General features: G+C 40.2%; 1 pseudogene; it reads left to right on the top strand.

Annotated features, from left to right (window-relative positions):
• Window positions 1-2557: 2557 nt before the first annotated feature.
• Window positions 2558-3489, top strand: LOC142440581 (olfactory receptor 5K1-like; annotated as a pseudogene).
• The last annotated feature ends 8638 nt before the right edge of the window (window positions 3490-12127 follow it).

The following is a 12127-nucleotide window of genomic DNA, read 5'->3' as shown; positions in this document are numbered from 1 at the left end:
ATCCCAAATTCTTATCCTACGATTGTAACAATTTATACTTCTACCAATATTGAATAGCAGTTCCTATTTCACCATATCTCAAGACTTCTTCAACTGTAGGTTTCCACTGGAGGTTGCAGAACTGAAAGAAGAATTGGCAAAAAATTGGCAAGTAAGGACAAAATTTATCTTTTTTTTTGAATTTTTAAAATATCATTTTATTGTGGCTCTTACAGCTCCTATATTAATCCATACATCCATTGTGTCGAGCACATTTATACATATATTGCCTTTTCTTTTATTTAAGAAATCATTTTATTGGGGCTCATACAACTCTTATCACAATCCATACATACATCAATTCAATAAACCACCGTTATAAATTCATTGCTCTCATCATTCTCAAAATTCGCCATCCACTTGGGTTCCTGGAATCAGCTCGTTTTCCTTTTTTCCCTCCCCCTCCCTCCCCGATCCCCTCTGCCCCTTGAACCCTTAATAGCTTATAAATTATTATTTTGCCCAGCATCTCCCCTCACCCACCTTCCCATTGCCCATCCCGCAGAGAGGGGGGCTACACATAGATCCCCGAGATCGGTTCTCCATTTCTACACCCCCTTCCCTCCCGGAATCGCCACTCTCACCGCTGGTGCTGAGGGGTCCATCACTCCCAGATTCCCTGTGTTTCCAGATCCCTACTGCACGACTGTGCAGTCTCTGGTCTAACCAGGTCTGCAAGGCAGAATTGGGATCATGATAATTGGGGGGACTGGGGGGAGAAGAAGCATTCAAGAACTAGAGAAAGGTTTTGAATTTCATTGTTGCTACACTGAACCCCAAGTGGCACATCTCCTCCCCACTACCCTTCTGCAAGGGATTTCCAGTTGTCTACAGATGAGCATTGGGTCCCCATCACGCTCCCACCTCATTCACGGTGATGTGATTTTTTTTTCCCCTGCCTTTGTTGTTTGAAACCTGGTCCCCTCTGCCCTTCATGATCACACATGTTGGTGTGCTGCTTCCATGCGCTGCTTCTGGGCTAGATGACCGCTTGTTTACTTTCAAGCCTTTAAGTCCCCAAATGCTATATCTCTTAATAGCCGGGCACCATCAGCCTTCTTCACCACACTTGCTTATGCACACATTCGTCTTCAGTGTTTATGTGAGGAAGGTGATCACACAATGATGGTTTTTGTTCCTTGGTGTCTGCTACCTGGTCCGTTCAACACATTGTATGCACTTAGGCTGTGTGCTACTACACTGTGGGCTTTCTTGCTTCGAGCTAGATGGCTGCTTGTTTGCTTTCAAGCCTTCAAGACCCCTATGTCTTTGTGATAGCCGAGCACCATCAACTTTCTTCACCATGTTTGCTTATGCACACGCCTGTCTTCAGCGATCATATCGGGAAGGTGGGTATCATGGAATGACTGTTTAGCTGGGCAAGGTGCTATTGTACTGAGGAAGTGTGTGCAAGGAGGCCCAATGAAGCCCAAAATTTCTAAAAGTGCAACAGGGAAACTTAATTCCAACCAAAGAAGTAATGAATCCAAGTAATTAAATTGCCCATGTTTCAAATTTATTGGACAAAAGGAGTTACAAGTGGGAAAATTTGGCAAATCAAATATCTTCATGAAATTTTATAACAGTTTCTCTAGTCATAAAACTAGATACAACTGATTAATTTGAAACTATATTTATTTTGATATTTTTCTCTTCCTGTTCTTTACCTGTTTTCTAGTATTCTTAGTAATTTACATAAGCTCTTTGAACCTTCCTCATAGTTATTGTAAGTAATTTCCCTATTTAAGTTGAACTTTTGATTTTATTATGTTTTTGACATAGCTTTATAATTTACTGTATCACTTTCAACATTTCAGAGTTCTCCATTTCTGGGTAGCGTTTCTTCATTAACAGACATGTGTAAGTTTACATGGAGGCAGCATTATTTACAAATACCAGGGAAGGGGGTTGGCACAGCTATTCTGTGCATTGTTTTCTTCTACTTTTTCAAATCTCTGTTTCCATCCACATTATTGTGCCTCCTAATCCTGTAAGTAGTATAAAAAGCATTGAAGTCTTATATATAATCCTTCCTCACTGCAAAGCAATTTGTTTATAAATGTAAATTCATAGATATTATATTGCTAAGCATCTGCATCTGAAATTGGTCTTTAAATATAACTATACAACATATATGCAAGCATTGAAATAGTTTAATAATAATCCTTTGATGACTTAAATAATAACTCAGCTTTACCCACCTCACCCAGATGAATTTTTCTGTTTTGAATATTCCTCTCAAGATTTTAAAAGTCATCTTTGAGTTCAATCATGTTGTTCTTCAAAATATGATGTGAAAAAATGCTAAATAGGTAATAGCAATAGAAGAGTGCCTCTTCCCAGAATAGTGCATGCACAAAATCCAGGGGACACTGGGCAGAATAATAGAGAACGTTTCTTTCTGTTCTGGGCCAGAAAAATTTCAACAGGTGAATTGAGCATATTATAAATCAGCATGCATTTATCAAACAATTTTTTCTCAATAGATAAGTCAGGAAGGACTGATGAAAATGATATAATGAAAAATGAGTTTATCCTCAAGGGATTTATGGATCTCCCAGAGTTAAAGGCATTGCTGTTTGTGGTGTTCTTTGTCGTCTATCTGATCACCATGGTGGGCAATCTTGGGTTGGTGGTGTTGATTTCCATGGAGCGCCATCTGCACACACCCATGTACATCTTCCTGGGAAAACTGGCTCTTGTGGATTCTTGCTGTGCCTGTAGAATTACCCCCAAAGTGTTACAGAACTTCTTTGATGAGGACAGAATTTTTCACTTTAAGAATGTATGGCACAATTCTATTTTTTTTGCACTGTGGAAATTGCAGACTGCTTTCTCCTGGCTACATGGCCATATGCAGTCCACTGCAGTACCACACCATGATGTCAAAGCAACCCTGCATTCAGTTGACCACAGGGGCCTTCATAGCTGGAAATCTGCATTCCATGATTCATATGGGGCTTTTATTTAGGCTAGCTTTGTGTGGAGCTAATCAAATTAACCACTTTTTTTGGTGATATTCTTCCTTTATACAGACTCTCCTGTGTTGACCCTTATACCAATGAACTAGTATTATTTATCTTTTCAGGATCAATTCAAGTCTTCAGTATAGGCAGTGTCTTAATATCTTATGTCTTAATCCTTTTCACTATTTTTAAAATGAAATCCAAGGAGGGAAGAGCCAAAGCCTTCTCTACCTGTGCATCCCACTTACTGTCCGTCTCATTATACTATGACTCTATTTTCTTCATGTACATTCGACCAAACTTGCTGGAAGAAGGAGACCAAGATATACCAGCTGCTATCTTGTTTACAATTGTAGTTCCCTTACTAAATTCTTTCATTTATAGCCTGAGAAATAAGGAAGTAATAAGTGTCTTAAAAAGTTCTGAAGATGAAATCTCAGGAAAGTCAGAAACAAATGACAGCTACTCTGGCTCAATGATTTAAATGCAGCAAAAGGCAAAACAACCACAACAAAATACTTCTTCTGAATTATCCAGGAAAAGGTGCACATGGCATATGAAATATTAAAATATATCAGAATGCAACCAAATGAAGCAGCAATATTTTCAAGGGAAAGAAACACAACTGCTAAATCTTAATTCAAAATAAGAATTAAAACAGATATTCAATAACGTTTTTACAAGAATTAATTCAGAAAACATTTTTAAATCTTGCCAATTTCAAGCACTATATCAGCACCAGAGATTATCAACACAAAAAGGCAACACAGAAACTAACAGTTACTAATATTACTAGAGAGTTATACTAAATATGGACAACCAGTCCCAATCAAAGTTTGGAGAGTGAGCATTACATTTGAGCTACAAGGGTGTATTGTCACATGATCCTTACACCAAATAAAATCCCTATGACTATATAAGTGACAGGCAAATTGTGAGGAGACAGTACAAACTGATGAGCAAGACCCCATACAAGCAATGTACAGCTGGCAAACAAGCACATGATAAGAAACTCAACATCATATGTTACTGAGGAATTGCACATTGAAAGAACGATAAAATGCTACTACACATGTGAAATCGAAAACACTGAGGAAGAATCCTGGGAAGGATGAGGAGTAGAGGAAATGCTCACTCATTGCTGGTGATGCAGCCTGAGGACTCAGGGCAGGTGCTTACAAATTTAAGCATGTCTGAGTTGCTGTCAAGTTGATTTGACTCATGGTGACTCCATGTGCTCACAGAGTAAACTGCTTCAAAGAGTTTTCTTAGCTGTAATCCTCATGGAAGCAGATTGTCAGGCCTTCTCTTCCACAGAATTCCTGGGTGGTTTTGAACAGATCATATTTAGTTTTAAAAGTCTTACCATGTGATCCAGCGATCATGATCCTAGGTATTTATCCAAATGAGATGAACGGTGTATGTCCACACAGAAAACTCTACTGGAATGTTTATAGCAGTTCTCTTCATAATGGCCTCAGTAGGAAAAGGGATAAACAAAGTGTGGTAGGACTACGAAATGGAATATTGTTCAGCAATGAAACAATAGAGCCATAATAGTAAACACACACACATGCACACACAGCGGAACATTAAATGCATATGGCTAAGTGAAAGAAGCCCAACTTAAAACACTGCACATTGTAAAATTCCAACTAAATTACATTTCAGAAAAGGCAAAAATATAGACATTGAAAAGATCAGTGTTTGCCAGTGCTTTAAAGGGAAAGGAAAATGGGTGAATATGTGGATAGTTTTAGGCCAATGAAACTATTTTGTATGATATTGTAATGGTAGTTACAATAGCATGCATCTGTCAAAACTCATATAGATAGAGTTGTACAACACAAAGAACTAATTTTAATGGAGACTACATACTATAGTTATGATATTGTATTATATGGGTGCATCAATTTTGACAAATGTATCACACTACTACAAGATATTAGTAATTGTGGAATGATAAAGAATGTGGTTACGTGGGAATTCTATTTTTTTAAACATTTTATTAGGGGCTCATACAACTTTTATCACAATCCATACATATACATACATCAATTGTATAAAGCACATCCATACATTCCCTGCCCCAATAATTCTCAAAGCATTTGCTCTCCACTTAAGCCCTTTGCATCAGGTCCTCTTTTTTTTCCCCACACTCCCCGCGTCCCCTTCCCTCATGTGCCCTTGGTAATTTATACATCGTTATTTTGTCCTATCTTGCCCTATGCGGAGTCTCCCTTCCCCCCCTTCTCTGCTGTCCCTCTCCCAGGGAAGAGGTCACATGTGGATCCTTGTAATCAGTTCCCCCTTTCCAACCCACTCACCCTCCACTCTCCCAGCATCGCCCCTCACACCCTTGGTCCTGAAGGTATCATCCACCCTGGATTTCCTGTACCTCCAGCCCTCATATGTACCAGTGTACAGCCTCTGCCCTATCCAGCCCTGCAAGGTAGAATTCGGATCATGGTAGTTGGGGGGAGGAAGCATCCAGGATCTGGGGGAAAGCTGTGTTCTTCATCGGTACTACCTCGCACCCTAATTAACCCATCTCCTCTCCTAAACCCCTGTATGAGGGGATCTCCAGTGGCCGACACTTGGGCCTTGGGTCTCCACTCTGCACTTCCCCCTTCATTCAATATGGTATATACATATATATACACATACATATACTCTTTTTTTTTTTGCATGATGCCTTATACCTGGTCCCTTGGGCACCTCGTTATCGCACTGGCCGGTGTGCTTCTTCCATGTGGGCATTTTTGCTTCTGAGCTAGATGGCCGCTTGTTCACCTTCAAGCCTTCAGGACCCCAGACACTATCTCTTTTGATAGCCGGGCAACATCAGCTTTCTTCACCACATTTACTTGTTCACCCACTTCGGCTTCTGCAGTTGTGTCGGGAGAGTGAGCATCATAGAGTGCCAATTTAATAAACGAAAGTATTCATGCATTGAGGGAGTGCTTGTGTAGAGGCCCAAGGTCCTTCAGCCACCTTAATACTAAACCTATAAATGTAGACACTTAGATCTATTTCCCCATCCTCATATATATGTTTGCATGTACATGTCTTTGTCTAGACCTCCATAAATGCCCCTTGACTCCCAGCTCCTTCCTCCATCTCCCTTGACTTTCCTCCTGCCTCACCACCATGCTGTGTCCCCACCTGGGCTATAGCTATACCTCTTCTCTAGGCAACCTTACCCTTGATGATTCCCCACCAGGCCTGCCACTCCCCCCTCACTACCATTTTGGGTCCCATGTTGTTCCCTTGCCCTCTGTTTATTAACACCACTTCCTTACCCTCCTCCCCCTCCCCCACCCAAAACTGTCTGTCCCCCCGGAACTGTCTGTCCCATTGTTTTTCCTCCAGATAGTTCATCCAGTCTGTCCTATTCAGACAGACCTGTGGAGGCACTAACATGCAGGAAAACAAGACAGAGGAGAACAAAGCAACAGTATACAACCAGACAACAAAACAACAAAAACAAACCACTGACAAAGAACAAAACAAAACACTTCACAAAAAAGACTTGTAGTTCGTTCACAGATCATTTGCTGGCCCTTAGGAGCGTTTTCTAGTCCAGTCTGTTGGGGCACCACGCCCTGGCCCCAAAGTCCACTTTCAGCATTCCCTGGGGACCTTGCCACTCCATTCCCTTGCTGTTCCGCTGCACTCCCCCAGTGCTTTGCCTCGGTGTGGTGGGATCAGGTCAGGTGCAATTCCCACACTGTGTCTCCAGTGCTGTCCCCTGTATCGCCCTTAGTCACTGAGGGGCATCATGTTTCATAGTAGGACCAGCCATGTTGTTCTCTCTGTGGACTGGCTGCTCTACTCAGGAACATCATCCTCATGGCCTGGTGGGCCAGGCTGTGTTCTACTGTCTCCTCCTGCCCCTTCATCTTCTCCCGTCTGCTCTGATCAGATATGTCCATCTCCTGGAGCTGCAGAATCAATGTCATCCTTTGAAACAAATTCTTTTCGGGGAAGGGACAGGAATCCACTTAATTTTTGGTGCTGGGGCCAGCCTCCCAGACCTCTCCACTGGTTCCCTACTCCACGCTGGGATATTGCATTTACACCTTGCAGCACTGGGTTGTGGTGTGGTCCCACTTTCCCTGTGGAGATATAAACAATACCCTCCCCTTGGGTTGATTAGTGCCCCATGCCCCCACTTCCCTTTTCTTCCTTATATTCATCCTTTTATTTTCCTTTCCCCACCTCCTCCACCGTTGTCTACCATGTGTATCCCTGGTTTTGGTCTGTTCTCTGCCATACTACACAGTCTTCACCCCAGAAATGTTTGTATACAGTAGCTTTTTCCCCTATGCCACTTTTGCATTAAAAAATTTTTTAATACTTACCTCAGCGGGCTCATGTTGTACTTGTCCTTTTGTGCCTGACTTACTTCGCTTAGCATGATTTCCTCCAGTTCTTCCCATGCCGCTATGTGCCTCAGACGTTCATCACTGCTTTTTAGTGATGCATAGTACTCCATTGTATGTATATACCACAGTTTTTTAATCTAATCGTCAGTTGATGGAAATTTGGGTTGCTTCCAGCTCTTTGCAATTGTGAACTGTGCCGCAATGAACATTGGAACACAGATGTCAGGTCTTGGTTTGTTTCTTAGGAATTCTTTTTAAATTTCTGCTCATTTTCTCTATAAACTTAAGACTGCTTTAAAAAACAGCTTATTTAATTTGTGTTGAATTTACCAGTAAATTTATCTGGGCCTGACATATTATGTTCAGAGGTTATTAATTATCCATTTCTTTAGTAGAGATTAGCTTTTTTCTGAGTATTGCTGCGCGTATGCATTTTGGTAATATGCCTTTCATGCATTAGGGCTATTTCATTTCAATTATCAAATTTGAATAAAGTTATTCATACTTTTATTATCCTTTGAATGTACACAGGATCAATTTTATTCAAGTGTCTAAAAAGCTAGCTTGTGATGTCACAGACCTTCTCTAATCATTTGTTTCCCATTTTTTGTGGTTAATTTTCAAGGAGATAAAGATTAATCCAATACGATAGAAATTTCAACATTCCTCAGTAGTTGACAAGTCCAACAAGGAGATATCAATTTGATTTATAGCTGGATTGGACAGAGCCACCAGTCAATGCTTCTAATTGACGTTTCTAGAAGACTTCAGCCAGCACCAGCATGATACACATTCTTCTCAGACTCACATAGACTATTCAACAATAAGATAAGCCCTAAACACAATTTGATACATTTTAAGGGCAGAAATCATACAAAGTATCCGTTCAGAACATAGCAGCATTAAACTAGAAAGTTACAATGTAAAGATATGAGGCTCATATAAGAGTATTTGAAAAGTAAACAAGACATTTCTAAATTACATATGGATCAAAGAAAACACAATTTAAAAGTATTTTAATTAAATTAAAATCCAGACTCTCAAAGTTGGTGTTGCATTGAGTGAGTTAAGAACCTATAGCACTGAATGCATATGTTAGAAAAGAAGATGTAAAATTGGTACTTTAAATGTTCACCTTAGAAAAGTAGAAAAAGAAGAAAAACTAATTCAAAGTATGCAGGAGTAACCAACACCATTTAGAGCTTGGAACAAGAGGATTACAGTTAAGCTGGAAAGATTTATGGTTATAAGAGCTTTTTCCTTACAAGAATTTTGAAGAAGCAACTTTAATAGCATTCAGGGAAAGTTACTTTACTTAGGACAGAGTCAGTGAGGAACTGGAGGTATTAGAGGTGCATATTATTTTGCAAGCTGGCATCCTAATTAATTTGAATAATTAAATAAAGACCATCAACTTTCAAGAGAAGTTACTGGACATGGCTTTTGTTGTTGTTCATGTGCCGTACAGTCAGTTCTGACCCATAACGACCTTATGCACAACATGGCCCGATCCCGTCAGCCTCCTGATTATCCCTATGCCTGAGGTGATTGCACCCATGGTGTCAAGCCCTCCTCTCAGGCCACCCTGTCCTGTGCTAACCCTCGACCTTACCTAACATGATGTCTCATTACAACTCGTCCAAACAATGTAAGACAAAGTCTTGTCATCATTGCTTCTAAGGAGCAGTCTAGATCTATTTCTTCCAAACAGATCAGTTTGTCCTTTTAGCAGTCCATGGTACTTACAACCTTCTTCTCCAGCACCACAATTCAAATACATCCATTCTTCAGTCTTCTTTGTTCAATGTCCAACGTTCACATGCATATGAGGAAATTGAAAATACTGTGGCTTGGATCAGGTGCACCTTAGTCCTCAAAGTAATATCCTTGTTTTTCAATGTCCAGAAGAGAGCTTGTAGAGCAGATTTACTTGACTGTGGATTCAAGCAAGACAAAATGCTGGAAATCTTCAACATTTTCTTCATGTATCATGATGTTCATTGTTGGTCCAGTAGTGAGGATTTGGGTCTTCTTTATATTGCATTGTAATCCATAGTGAAGATGCTATTTCTTGATTTTCATTAGTAAGTGCTTCAAGTTCTCCTCACTTTCAGTAAGCAAATTTGTGCCTGCATCTCAAAGGTTGTTAATAAGTCTTCCTCCGATCCTGTTGTTCTGCTCATCCACATATATTCAAGCTTCGCTGATGATTTGCTCAATATACAGATTGAACAAGTCTGCTGAGAGGACACAATATTGACACACAACTTTCTTGATTAAAAACCATGCAGTATGCCCTTGTTCTGTTCACACAATTGCATTTCGATCCATTTACAAATTCCGCAAGAACACAGTGAATTCTCTTTTTCCTCAAGGTCTTCCATAATAGTTATGATCCACAATGTTGAATGCTTTTTCACACTCAACAAACCATGAGTAAACATCTTTCTGATATCCTCTGCTCTCTGTCAACATCCATCTGACAACAGCAATGCTATCTCTTCTGAATCGGGCCTGAACCTCTGGCAGCCCCCTATCAATTTCCTGCTGCAACTGTTTTAGGATGATCTTAAGCACAATTTTACTGGTATTTGATATTGGTCTACAGTCTGAGAATCCTGTTGAATAACTTTTCCTTAGAATAAGTGCAAATGTTGATCTCTTCCAGCCAGCTGGCCAAGCAGTGTTCGTCCAAATTTCCTGGCATAGATAAGTGAGTGCTACATCAGCTTGCTGAAACAGGTCAGTTGGTAGTTTATCAATCCCTGAAGACTTGTTTTGGGCTAATGTTTCAGTACAGTTTAGACTTCTTCCTTCAGCACCACTGGTTCTTGTTCATATGTTACCTCCTGAACCTAGTGGAATGTCGACTAGCTCTTTTGGGGACAATGACTATGTATTCTTTCCATCTTCTCTTAATTCTTCCTACATCATTCAATATTTTTTTAAGTCTTTCAATATAGCAAGTGGAGGCTTGAGATTTCTTCACTTATTTTACATTAAGATATTGTGGGTGTGTTTATTTGTTTGGTTTTCCAATTCTAGGTCTTTACATACTTCATTATAATATTTGGCTTTGTCTTTTCAAGCTATCCTTTGAAATTTTTTCTCATCCTCTGATTTCATCTTCTTTTCCATTTGCTTTGATTACAATTAAGTGCAATTTTCAGAGTCCTTTCTGACAGCCACTTTGGTCATTTATTCCATTACTGTAGTTTTAATGAACTTTAATGACTTTTAGAGAAGCTCAATGATTCCAATAAAGAGCCCTGCATTTCATTTGTTTGACACTCCAGTGCTAATCAAAAGATCGGTGGTCAGTAGTGACTGGGGTCTTAAAGGCTTGAAGATAAACAAGCGGCCATCTAGCTCAGAAGCAACAAAGCCCACATGGAAGACCACACCAGCCTATGTGATCGAGTAGTCCCGAAGAGGTCAGTTATCAGGCATCAACGAACAAAAAATCATATCATTGGCTGCACACCTCCATGGGAGGATCGCTGAAGACAAATGGGTGCATAAGCAAATGTGGCGAAGAAAGCTGATGCTGCCCAGCTATCAAAAGAGATAGTGTCTGGGGTCTTAAAGGTTTGAAGGTGAGCAAGCGGCCATCTAACTCAGAAGCAAAAAAGCCCACATGGAAGAAGCATACCAGCCAGTGCGATCAGGGACCAGGTATAAGGCATCAAGCAAAAAAAAGATATATATATATATATATCTATATATATATCTATCTATATATATATATATATATATATATATATATATATATATATATATATATTTATATGCCATATTGAATGAAGGCCAGGCTCAAGTGTCGGCCACTGGAGATCCCCTCATAGAGGGGTTTAGGAGAGGAGATGGGTCCGTCAGGGTGCGAGGTAGTGCCGATGAAGAACACAGCTTTCCTCCAGATCCTGGATGCTTCCTTCCCCCAACTACCATGATCAGAATTCTACCTTGCAGGACTGGATAGGGCAGAGGTTGTACACTGGTACATATGGGGGCTGGAGGCACAGGGAATCCATGGTGGATGATATCTTAAGGACCAAGGGTGTGAGGGGCGATGCTGGGAGAGTGGAGGGTGAGTGGGTTGGAAAGGGGGAACTGATTACAAGGATCCACATGTGACCGCCTCCCTGGGAGATGGACGGCAGAGAAGGGGGGAAGGGAGACTCCGGATAGGGCAAGATATGACAAAATAACAATGTATAAATTACCAAGGGCACATGAGGGAGGGAGGAGCGGGGAGGGAGGTAAAAAAAAAAAAAGAGGACCTGATGCAAAGGGCTTAAGTGGCTTAAGTGGAGAGCAAATACTTTGAGAATGATTGGGGCAGGGAATGTGCGGATGTGCTTTATACAATTGATGTATGTATATGTATGGATTGTGATAAGAGTTGTATGAGGCCCTAATAAAATGTTAAAAAAAATAAATAAATAAAGTTCCCTGTTATGGGCATCCAGATTGCCTTGTGAGCGGTTCAATTTATAAGTGGGCTTTAAAAAATCAGTGAAAAATTCCGTTATCTTTCAATTTTTTCATCACCTTTTTTGATGTCTCCTCTTTATGTTTCTAAAGGCGACAGATTTTCAAGAAATGCATTATGTGAAAATACTCTGAAGAGAAAAAGTTAATCAATAAAGAAGTATAATTCTAAAAAAAAAAGGATTGGTGGTCAGAAACAATTAGCAGTTCCAAAGGAGAAAGATGAAGCATTCTGCTTCCAAT

The sequence above is a fragment of the Tenrec ecaudatus genome, chromosome 2 (genome assembly GCF_050624435.1).
Source record: "Tenrec ecaudatus isolate mTenEca1 chromosome 2, mTenEca1.hap1, whole genome shotgun sequence".
Lineage (NCBI taxonomy): Eukaryota > Metazoa > Chordata > Mammalia > Afrosoricida > Tenrecidae > Tenrec > Tenrec ecaudatus.
The sequence above is the reverse complement of the archived record's forward strand: the minus strand, read 5'-3'. Positions and strand labels throughout refer to the sequence as shown.